Here is a 12,011-nt window from a genome sequence, read left to right as displayed (position 1 = left end):
ACGAAATACAAGGAAGTTTAATCCTTTGGAATATCTGCCAAAGACATCGATTTCCTTGCTGCTCTGCTCCCTTCTCAAATAATTTTCTCAATGAATTCCCAAGTGCCCCGTAAGCGTCGACGTGACGCCAGCATTTTTAGGAGAGATCGTTATTCCACTTTTTTATCCACTTTTTCTCTCAAATGATAAAGAATTCAAGGGGTTTACAGCTTTGCATTAAAACCCCGCGAGCAGCGAAGAAATCCATGGAGCCTGAACGCGGGCATGAAGAATATTCGGTGAGGAGGCATCGGGAGAATAATTTATTGATAATAATATTGAGCCTGAAACACGCGTTCGGCTAATTTCTAAAATAATGTGAACGCTTTTATGGATCGGGTTGTTAAAAAATGAAAAACAAGTGCGGTTTCGTACGAGACCATTTGCTTTATTGATCGCGAAAGACATTCGGCTCTTGTCGCGTTGTTTTGTGTCGCTGCTCGTGTTGTTCCTGCTCGGAAAGAATGCTCGATGCTCCAATATTTCGCAAATATTGGTTCCTCCATTTTTCATCATTCGCGGAGAGCCGGGAGCGATGAAAAAGGGAAACAAACAGAACGAATTTGTCGCGAGATACAATGAACAGGGGCGGAAATGAACAGAGAAGATTGGGGGAAAGTGCACGAAGTAGCGAGATTTAAACATTACGTCATGGCGTGCACAAACGGCGAAGCCATAAATTTGATAGCGAGCAACGAACGAGCGCGCGAGCGCAGCCAGGAAGAGAGCGAGAGAGCAAAAGGATCCTCACAAAAAGCGTATTCTCCTCGAAAAATGTCCCTCCGCCAATTCCTCGTGTGTGTGTATGTGTGTGTGTGTCCGATACTTAATGAATTGCATTTCGTTATACCTGCACGTACCCCCCTCCCCTCTTGCCCCCTCGTCTCGCTCTCGACCATTATTTACTGATCCATGACTCAATGCACTACGAAACCACATCGAGGGATTTGCAGTCTAACGAAATTGGAACGATTCGAGTCCCACTGAACATATTTTTCTCCAAAAATAAGCTGATATCGAAGCGATTCACTGCAAACTAGCTCTCTATTCATGATTTTCCAGTACTAGAAATATTTGCATTTTTACTAAAGCTTTTACGTCTGTTGTGAGAAACAATAAATTTTGACAGAACGAAACGACGTTGAAGTTCGCACGAAGTATCGGTGCGGGTTGAAAAACTACGAATTGCAAATTCAGCAGGGAACGAAATTGGTGAATTAGTGGAATTATTGGAGGCCTTTTTTACATCGTTTCATTGGGCTCCAACGTTGCAAACTTCAGCGTCGTCATAGAATCAATGAGACAAAATCAACCGCGACTAGTTTCACAGAGAATAAGATACGCGAGAAATGATTTAGAAAGGCAGTAGCGTCTTGAGATAAGACGGTTTGAAAAATGAGGGTAAAGAAATCGGACGAAAATATTGAAACTTCAAATAATGTCAAATTTCGAGGAAGTGAATCAATGCGAAGAACGAGGCTTTCGTAATTCGTAAGGATGGAGAGCTGAACGTTGATATTCGGGGTTTGACGCGAAACCAGGAGCTATAAATCCCGATTGTCATCAAGATAGAACGGCAAATATCGGTGCGTCGATAAGACAATAATAACGTGTGTGTGTATACAAAAATAGAAAGCGTTGCGGGAAAAGGGCGCAGCTTTGCCGGATTGACCGGCTCGAGGAGGGTGGAGTCTGCCCTTTTGGGGCTTAGCAATCAATAGATACGTATGCATGGATTAAGGGGGGAGGAGAGATTACGTCGAAGCACGATTCGGCAGCTAGACCCTGTGGGGAATCCGTTTGGCACGCCCGTTGAGGACTCCAATTAGCAAATTTGCATAGGAACTAACGGAGCTGGAGCGCAGTCAAGAGGGAGAGGGAGGAAGGAAAGACAGAGTCCGGGAGGGAAGGAGGGCGAGTTATGCGTCCGTGTTACAGCGAATTCCACTATAATCTAACTTATCGATTGTGCAAATGTCTCCTTTCGCGTTAATCGAACGATTTTCCAAAGAGGAAATTGTTCGTTTAATTTAAAGCGGGATTAAAACCAGAAAAAATCTACGGCTTACCACAAAGCATCTCGTGATCAAGTCCGAAGAGCTTCCAACTTGCCGGAAATCGATTCTACCTACGGGGTGCTCTCGGAGTCGAGATTTTTCCAACGTTCCTCAACTTTCGAGGCAATTCGGAGGAGAACCTTCCTGCAATTTTATTCCCATTGCACCACTCTTCGGATGCAGTTTCGTCGTTGATATTGAGAAGAATTGAGGCTTTATATATACATTTGTGATGGAAAAATCGATATTTTTTTTATTAGATATTCTTCAAGTACAATGTCTGAAGAATACTCTCACGAAATTTCATAAAAAGGTCTTTTTTCAAAAATACCTTTGCAGTGGACGCGATTGCTAAAAAACTATTAATACGATTCGTACCAAATTTATTCCATTCATTTATTATAATAATAGCTGGGGCCTGGGAGAAGGATTTCGTATTTTGTTGAAAAAAAAAATTGTAACAAAAAAACCGAAAATTTAGCACCTCAAAAAATGAATTTTTTTGTTAAAACTGTCGCCATTACTTTTTAAATCGAAATTTTTACAAATTCTTCGTCCAGGCCCAAGCTATTATAATAAATAAGTGGTATAAATTTGATATGGATCGGATTAATAGTTTTCTAGTTATCATGTCCACCGCAACTGACCCTCAAAAAAGGGTGCTACTGAAATACAGCTGGAGTTGCGTCATTTTGAGAAATTTTTTCATGAAAAAAATTGTACGAGTACATGAACATATGTACTAATGAATGTCGTTCACACTTTTTCAATAAACATTTATTCTCTTGTCGAAAAAAAATCAAGAAAATCGCGTTTTTTCGGCCGCTGCAAGTGTAAGACCTTGATTTGGAAAAATCGCGTTTCAAAGATTTCTCGAACGACGTAATCGTCAAACTCCGCGCTACGTATTCGCTGGTAGCGAATTGAGAGCTTGATGAACAGGACGAAGAAGTGGTGGTCGTATCGGTTTTTATTATCTGAGAATAACATGAAAGAGCAAATATTCAGAAAGCAATCTCACGACCGAAGCATCGATAAGGGGCCTGCCGATTGGATATTTGTGTGTATACATTTTGAGAGGAATTTTCAAGCCTCGTCGAGGAGATGCTCGTCTTGTTGTGGAGGGATGAAAAATGTTAATCCGCAGGGGCTTCGTTATTATTCGTGCTCATAGTTTTTTTTACTGCGCCTGGGACGAGCGAGATGATAAATCTCCATTGCAAATGGCGAATGCACGAGGGATCGAGGAGCGGCATTGCGGAGGGTGCGGGAGGGCGAATATCTGTACGCAAGTTTGTGCGTAGAGGCGTGTTTGTGTGGGAATCAACGAGTAATTCGCGACCGCGCATTTGCATAAACATAAAAATACAAGGGATGGAGGGAAAAAGGGACGAAACTAAAGTATAAACCGAGTCGCGTCGTTCTCGCGAGGTTTTCCGCGGGCTTGGTGTCGCGCACGCTCTAAAATTTTAACGGCGATATTCCCCGAGGCTTTATGAGAAGGCGAGGACACGTGAATTCGGAAAAACTAGCTCGATGTCGAGCGCCCGTTTCCCAGCGAGAAATTCAGCAGCCTCGCCAAAATTCACGCGTGCATCGAAATTTCATCCCTCGCGCCCGATTCACCGACACGATCCAATCGACTCAAACAACTTTTACCACAGTTTTTCCATCTCCGATAGAAATAAGTCTCGAGCCAGCGACGGGACTCGACCTCTTTCGAACACCGCGAAACCATTTTTCCCATCGGACCTCCCAACAGTTGGAGAATTTTCATTACGAGCGACCAAATTCCGCGAGATACACGTTCGTTATCCCAGGAGACGAAACGCCGCAATTGCAGCCTCAGTTTTGAGCGAGCCGGTACGGATGCAGCTAAATAGATAAATCTCCGTGTACGCGTCTATGCTGTGCACACGAAAACGTGGATTCGTCCCTCTCTCCAGCCGTCGTAATGTACACCGCGCGAGTGTACACGCTCCAGTACAGAGGCTGCTCGTTTCCATTTCGGGCGCGTTAATTAAGCTCCGTTGGACCCGAAGAGCGAGAGAGCCGCGGGAGAGAGACGAAAAGATTAAATGAGGCTGTAAGCGTGAATTTAAGGTAGGCGCGTTCGGCCACCCCGATGATCGCCGGCATTTCGGCCAGTGGATCATCCCGGCCAAGGAGAGTCAGCGGGTTGTCAATGACTGTTGTTCCTCCAGTGGCCAATCGGAGGATCAGCACTCGTGCTGTAACAATAACCCGTCGGTAGCATCCTGCCCCGCTCTTGTTTTACCGCTCGAGAGATATTCGCTGTCCGCCTTCGAAAAGGGACGTCACACTCCGCGGTTTCGCAATAAATGGGCACGGCTCTGAGCTCCGGTTTCATTAACATCAACAATATTGTTACGATCCTCTAATTAGTCGCGCGTTACGAATGCGCACGGGGAAATTGGGCTGTGGACACGCGAATTATCACGCGTGTGCGCCTCACCCAGCGTGCCCAAAAGTCTCGTTTAGGCTCAAGTGTATTTTCCGACAAATTTATTCCTCCGCTGCGCCCCGCCGCCGATAAATCTTCGCAGGGGGTGCCAGCCCGAAACGTTTTCACGTCTTCAAAGTCTCTCAGGCTCCATACGCGCGCGCACACGCAACCGCGGATCCTCGGCTTTCCGTCTATATATAAATACAGACACGCACACAGCTCGCGACGCCAAGATTTTGGAGCGCACAGGCTCCTTAGTATTCAGAAGCTAGTTCCAAACTCTCCGCGAGACTACGCGCCATGGAGGAGACGACAAAAGCTGGAGAGCTTTCCCCGTGCCGGGACTCTCGACGCACCATAAGTGCAAAGTTTCAATGCAATATTCTTCCTACCCCGCGATCTCGTGAAACGGTATTACGGAATGGCCCGCCCATTTCGCCTCGCATACTTGCCGCTATACACACGCCCAGATCACGATACATCGAGTGTCCCTAAAGTTACGACGACTCTTCAATCCTCGCGTTCACTTTTCTCTTCAACGCCTCGAGATCTCATCGAATTACGACGGATTTCGGCGGTCGAGATGACGGCGGCCGAGAGAAATTGCGTATGGGGAGCCTAATAGCAAGGAAACTGTGAGGAACTCACGCGCATTGAAATTTAACTGATCGGCGCAACTTGAAATTCATTCGACTATATATCACTGGGAAGGAAAAATCGTGACGAAGGTACAATGGAATGTCCTCGCGCAACTTTGAGAATTTTCTTTTCGGGAAAATTGAAACTTTGCTCAGTTACATTTACAATGACGTTCGCAGGGTGCTAAATTTAGGCTCGAAATGATCGCACACAATTACCTTTTCCCACATGCCGAATCCCATTGATAAACCGCACATACCTGAAACAGAAAAAGTAAAATTCATTGTGAGAAAATAATGCCTTTTCGTTAGACATATTGATATTTTTTTTGTGATTCGAGCTTTCCGTATTATTTCCTCAGCCCCTCGAAAGTTTCTTGGAAAAAATGGTCCAACGCCGGAGGCAGCGAGGCTCGAGATTGGAAGAGGCGGATTATTTTTTTTTCTTCTTCTTCTTCTTCTTCGACGTTTTTTAACACCAAAGTCCCGAGAGTTCGAGAAGCAAAAGGATGGCAAAAGGGTCGGTTATATGGCCGAAGTACAGGGGTGTAAGGGTAGTTTGCGCCGGAATGAATAAAATTCGTTGGAACCCGCGTAGCATAAAATAGGAAGAAGTCAATAACCTCGGCTCGACCCTCCGCAACCGTATGAAATCTTACATCCATCGTAAATCAAATATCCCCTTTTTGCGCGTAGCAAATACACAGCTGGTAGAAAGCTACTTCCGATTGACGCATGAGCGCTCAAGAGCTGCATCATCGTCGTCATGTTTATTCCCCTGCCACTTCCCGATTAATCAATTTTGCCTTTTCATTATCCCTTTCCCTGACACTCGAAAGAAAGAAAAAATCCAGAGCGGGCTCGCTGGCTTTCTTCGCGAAAGCGGTTCCGTTGATGAATGTTTTTCGAGTTTCGATATACTTTCGGGCCCGATTGATGCCTTGAGAAACTGCTGCTCCCACATGGGGAAAAACGTTGAAAAGCAGCTTCATTAGGATCGTTGATTGAATAATCACAAAAAAATCTCCGGCTTGATCGCGATCACAGATAAAACTGAGGACTCGACGTCTCGAAACATGTGCGGGAATCGTGAGTCGTTAAATTTTCAATAAAAAAAAAGATTCTAAACAATTGCGAAGGCGATTACACGGAGATTAGTTTTCCGGAGAGAACTGTACCAAGTCGTTTTTGCGCGGTCGAATGTTCGGAAACTTTTGAACGAGCATTTCACTTCCGGCGGGAGTAGTAAAAACAGGAAATCCAATTTTCTCGAGTTTCGTTGCTCTTTTCAATTTCGCATAGCGGACAATGGTTTGGAAAACGTATTTTTTTCGAGTCCAGCAGCCTACTTTTTGAAAGACTTTTCAGCCCGCTGGACGAAATAGTGGACGAGTAAAAGTCGGCTCGACTGAATACACGAAAAAGCTGATGTTTTTGAAAAAAAATCGCAGCGTGAATGAAAAAAATTGTTTTACCGTACTTCCATGTGGCTTTTCACTTATTCTAGGAACGACGAAGCGAATACTTCTGTGACTAATAAGCAAACCAATCGTTTCATTTTCAAGAATAAAAGAGCTCTTTGTTGAAAGGAGAATTAGTGAGAATTACGAGAGGAAAAAACGAGCGATGGAGGGAGAAAAGGGAGTGAAAAAAGGCTCCACGCGCGCACAGGTGGTTCGAACGTAATAAAGGCCGTGCTCGCAACTCGTGTACATCCAATACGATCTCGTTAAACTCGGTAAACGTATATATATAAGCCATAGGTACGTGCACAGAGCAACTATCGTCAAAATAGAAAAAATAAGAGGGAAGAAAAAAAGCAAGACACGTGCTCTATACGTATGCCGCTCGCTCCGGATACACGCTCCTTTTTCTCTCCCCCTTCTCTCACGAATTTCCTGTATCACGATGAGTTTCGTCTGTGCGTATAAAACAACCCTGCCGCCCTTTCTATTCTCTTCGAAGTTCGTTTCTGGCCCCTGTTTTTTCAGCGTCACGTGAACGGAGCATTCCACGTCGGGACTCGGTACGATTTTCGTGTCGCAGTGAGAGCTTTTCGTACGTTTTTTATAAACTCAAATTCATCGCAGTTCAGTTACAGAATCATCCGCGGTTCTAATCCCAAGAGAGACACTCGACGGATGAAAAAATTTTCGTTGCGCATTCAATATCGGAGAATCGAAGCTTCGCTAAGAGAGGCGACACATTTTTTACGGACGAGGAAAGTGGGAAATGGGGGGAAAGCATTTCCATCGGTCGCACGCTGCGCAAAACACATTTGGCTGCAAACGAATTATGAGAAAACTGCAAAACCGTCTGACACCTCATCAAATCTAATCAACTCGTCGATGTCGAGGGGCTGCAAAATAATAAATGAAAATTCTCTCGACATGCGACAGGAAGTTGTGGCCAATCTCACGTTGAAAGCACGATGCGCGTTCATATCATTTAATTCGAGCAAGTCGACGGAGTCTCCCTCTGTATCCCCGTAGCAGAACGACCGGTACGTGAAACAACCGTCGTTACTTCAGGGAGGCACGTCCCGTTTCTACATAGAAGCAACGAATTAACGGATTTCGAAAGTGCAAAGAGAATAAAGGGCTTCTAGCAACGGCTCCAGCTTCCTCTTTTCTCTCCTTGCGGATTTTTGTCTCTCGTCCCAAACATTTTTTTTATCCGCCCCAGGAAAATCCCACCGAGGCTTTGGTCCGAGGGGGAATGGAATTTCCGTTGAATCGCGGAGTCAAATTCTCGTTACGGAGCCCAGAGCCCCCGAATCACTTGCTCGGAGCATCCTCATTTTTTTCTTCCGTTAAAAAGTTTGATTGAATCGCAGGATCTGAAAATTCTCTCGATTCGCTATCACAAAAATACGCTTTTTTAAACCGGAATTGCGAACACGGTTCTTGGATCTAGGAAAAATTACTCGAAGATTCGTCGTCCCCGAAACGACGATTTCGGATTCGTCGTAAAAAATGGAGTTCAGCGAGGGGACGCAAGCTCGAAATGGAGCTCTCCCTCTTCGTGCGCCAATCTCACGATAAGAAGTCAGGCACATAGATCTGCTTGTATATATATATATGCAAGCACGGAACGAGGAGCCCTCGAGGCTTCGTTTTTTGGCAAACGTAAGCGGAATTAATGTTCCGGACTGAGAAACCGGATGCGGATTTCGGCTTTTTCCAAGATTCTGCGAGCCCCGAGTCTCCCATTTTGATCAAATTCACTCGATGAACGCTTCGGTGGACGAAAAAAATAAATTTTCTGATCCAACAGAACGTTTTCGTCGCGATGAGAAATACTGATCTGAGCCAACAAATCGAGTGTTTGAACCGCAACCAAATTTTCGCTCCGTTATTATCCAATTATTTCATTTCGTTCGCCACAATTTGACGATCCAACGAAAAAGTTCGCTCAATTCGTAAGTTTATTTGTTCACCGAAAACGCGTGTCGGAAAATCTATTTATGATCGGCGGACATCGTCACCGCGATAAAAAGTAGTGTGTCGAGACGAAGTCAGCGAAGAGCGAACGTCAAGTAATTACGACTTCAAAGTTAATATTTCGATGTGCCCTTTGTCTGTGGGACCGGAAAAAGAGGAGGATAAAATGTAGAAACGAAGAGGGTGAAAAATTTGTGGAATTTTATGGGGCGTAAAATGGGAGCGAGCAGAGGGCGTGACCACATCGCGAAGTGAACGGCGCTTACTCCGCTCGGTATATTATTAAATTTAATACGAGCAATTACTCCAAGTCAGCAGAGAGACGCGCTTTCCGTCGGAGCAAACACTCTTCCAACAGACTATCCGTGAATTCGTACTTGTAGAGATAAAACAGATACACGAAGGTAAAGCGAGGGAAGGAGAAGGCCGGGCCTCGTTCGTTAATGACGCTGTTAAATCAAACGGTCAAGCCATTATTAACATCATATGTTGGTGCGAGCTTTACTCGCATGGATCAAATAGCGAAGAGCTGCCAGCCTCGTGTGTATCCCTGGGCTTACAAAGCTCTACGGGTAATTCATTGCTCGACAGCCTACTCCGGGATAAACGTGGCAACAAGAGCCCACTTGCTCGCAGAACCGAGAGAGTTGCACAAAATAAATACGAAATTCAAAAACAAGTGTGATCTTCAAGAATAACTTTTGCTACATATTAATTGAAGAATGTTGTTCAATTCTACAATATTTTTAAACTCAAATCGTCGTCGCGGAAACGCTTTCCTCTCGCTGCTGAGAAATTTCGTTCGACTCGATCGAGCCTTTCTGCCTCGTTGTTTTTTTTACTTATATTCAAATGACACGTGAAAGTGGGAGGCTTTTACGAAATAAAGTAATTAATCAGCGATTCGATCGTTCCGTTGATGGGAATTGGTTGCGCAGTTTGGGGAGGCAAGAAAAACGTTGTATCGATGGAGCATAATGAAGAAAGCTCGTAATTGAATAGAAAGTTAGTATCGCGGATGAGGGCGCGATCAAAACTTTCTTCGGCGGTCGAATTTTTCTCAATTTCCCTACCGGTGAAGTTTCGATCGAATAAACGTAATTACATATAATAACAGCGATCGGGCAGATTTGTCAAGGGCCTCCGAAGCGGAGGGGCTCGAAGAAAAAATTTCTTCGTGCGCGACCGTTTCGTCGAAGGAACGAGACAGCATAATTATCCTGAAGAATGCTCGTCGGTGTTTCGGAGCTTGCAGAAGAACGGATTCGAGTTAATGACCCGGGGAGCAATGAGGCGCGTGAAAAATTCGCTCCGACAATGTTTCGTGTTTTCCTCGCCCTGCTCTCTCTCTCTCTCTCTCTCTCTCTCTCTCGCAGCTGGAAATCGTTGCCTCTCCGACGTGCCGCCGCGCGTGTATATCTCGGCTAAACCAATGATACTAATAGCGTTCACGAGCGACCAACAGATATTAGCCGGAGAAGAATGAACAGAGTTTACATAGGGAAAGAGCAAAAGGGGGAAAAGAGTGGCGCGCAGGGCGGGTGTACATTGAAAGTGTGCATGTGCCTATGGCGTGTTGGTGTGCTTGCTGGATATGTAGTAGGGGTGCGAGAGAAGCGGAACGTGAACGTGACAGGGGTGGCTACATCAACGAGAACTGACGAGAGACGAGCCGGCACACTCTCGAGCCCGATGGCGAGGGATGAACGGGTGCGAGAGCGAGGCTGGAACGCGCCGAGGAAAAATCAATATCACGTGCTATTTGTGTGTTAGTATTATTTCGCGCCGCCATCTGCAAAACCCTCTCGTACGTAGGAAGAAACAGTGTCGACGACGTCGAAAAGCCTCTCTCTCTCTCTCTCTCTCTCGTTCTCTCTCGCCCTCATCCCCTCGACGCTCGGCTCTCGCAACGGCTCGACGGGGGTGTCGAGTTACGCGTGGTTGCCTCGCCCGACGGGGTCGAACGCGCCCGCGAGAAAACACACAAGCTCAGATAGCCATAAGCAAATTTCTTCTTTCAAGCTCAATTGGCCCGAAACGATGAGAACGCTGGATGAAGCGAATACATTTACCATTATTTTATCTTCTCGTGTTTACATTCTCAATTGTGAGCGTCGCATCGTTGGATACTTCAGCGAAAGTGCGCGCGCCGGGGACGCGAGATATTTGATTTTTTACTACGGAAAAGTCAATTATGAAAATGCATCAAATTTTTGCCACGACGACGTTATAGTGCGAGGAACGATGAATTCTGAAGTTTTAGATCCTCGAGCTCGTCGCTCCCGTCCGAGAATCTTTTGGGACAGTCAGATGACCCACTCGCTCGAAAATAAAGTTTGCGGAAATTTCGACACTATTATAGAAAATTTCACAAGTTCAAAGGGCAACTGGATTGTTTTCTGCCATGAGAATCATCGAGTTAAGAGAACAAACCTCGATAATGCAACGATTTATTTGTGGGTTGAAAAAAGTGTTTCATTTCCATCGGAGCATCGACGAGACGCCTGAGGAAAGTGGAGCAAAAAATAGGCGAGCTTGGAGCATTCCCGTGGCATCGGTACGACCTCGATCCTGCGGAGGAAGTCTGAACCATATCGGATTACAGATTCGACGATCCTTATTGCATCCAATAAATTTTTTGCCGTCCCGTCGTCAGGGAGGATCGATCGAAGCTTTAAGGCAAGTTGGACCGTAACTCTAAGCGTCATCCGAGCCTCTCAACGGGCAGTTTGAGCCTATAACCCAAAGTTTGCGAACTTTTCACCTCCGCGCGTCGATGCTGCCATTTCCTGCGGTCGTTCAGCCGAGTTCACACATTCCTTCGGCCGGATATAGGCGCTTACACACACACACGCACACACACACGTGGATGCAAACCTCGGCCATCGAGAGGAGTAAGATAGCGACCCCTGCAGGCCGCCTTTGGCCAAACGTCACGTGACCGTAACGTCAGGAGTGCGCCCTTGGCGCCATGGTTGGTGCTTTTTTGAAGGGGTTGCCGGAAGAGAACGCCAGAGAGACGGGAAGGGAGGGAAGGAGCCGAAACTGAGGGCGAAAACTAGGAGCGAGAGAAGCGAGGAGAGGGAGAGAGAGAAAGAGAGAAAAGGAGCGGAAGCGGTCGAGAAAGAACTTGCTTTGGGAATCGAGCGAGTCTACGTGAGTTGGGTGTCCGATGCTTCATAACAAAAGCCCATATAAATATACACATGTGCGAACGTTTGTGTGGAGGAGGGTGAGGCCGGGGGAAAAAGAACGACGAAGAGGCCCAAGAGCGCATTGTCCTCCGTGCTCTCTCGATAGATCTTGTACCGTCGAGACACGTTCACTGTTTTTTTTGTTTCTAAAGATTTCGCCCCGCCTGCATGTG

General features: G+C 45.8%; 1 protein-coding gene across 6 annotated transcripts in view; it reads right to left on the bottom strand.

Annotated features, from left to right (window-relative positions):
- Positions 1-12,011, bottom strand: part of bsk (mitogen-activated protein kinase dJNK) — a 107,296-nt gene that overhangs the window by 52,300 nt on the left and 42,985 nt on the right. For 3 of the 6 annotated variants that reach the window (XM_043419898.1, XM_043419901.1, XM_043419900.1), the window contains one exon: positions 5,421-5,461. The exons of the other annotated variants lie outside the window; for them this stretch is intronic. The gene's annotated coding sequence lies outside the window, so the exon portion shown is untranslated. The remainder of the gene's footprint in view (positions 1-5,420; positions 5,462-12,011) is intronic. 6 annotated transcript variants of the gene reach the window in all.

Source organism: Venturia canescens, chromosome 5 (genome assembly GCF_019457755.1).
Source record: "Venturia canescens isolate UGA chromosome 5, ASM1945775v1, whole genome shotgun sequence".
NCBI classification, from domain to species: Eukaryota; Metazoa; Arthropoda; class Insecta; order Hymenoptera; family Ichneumonidae; genus Venturia; species Venturia canescens.
This window is presented reverse-complemented; position numbering and strand designations above follow the sequence as displayed.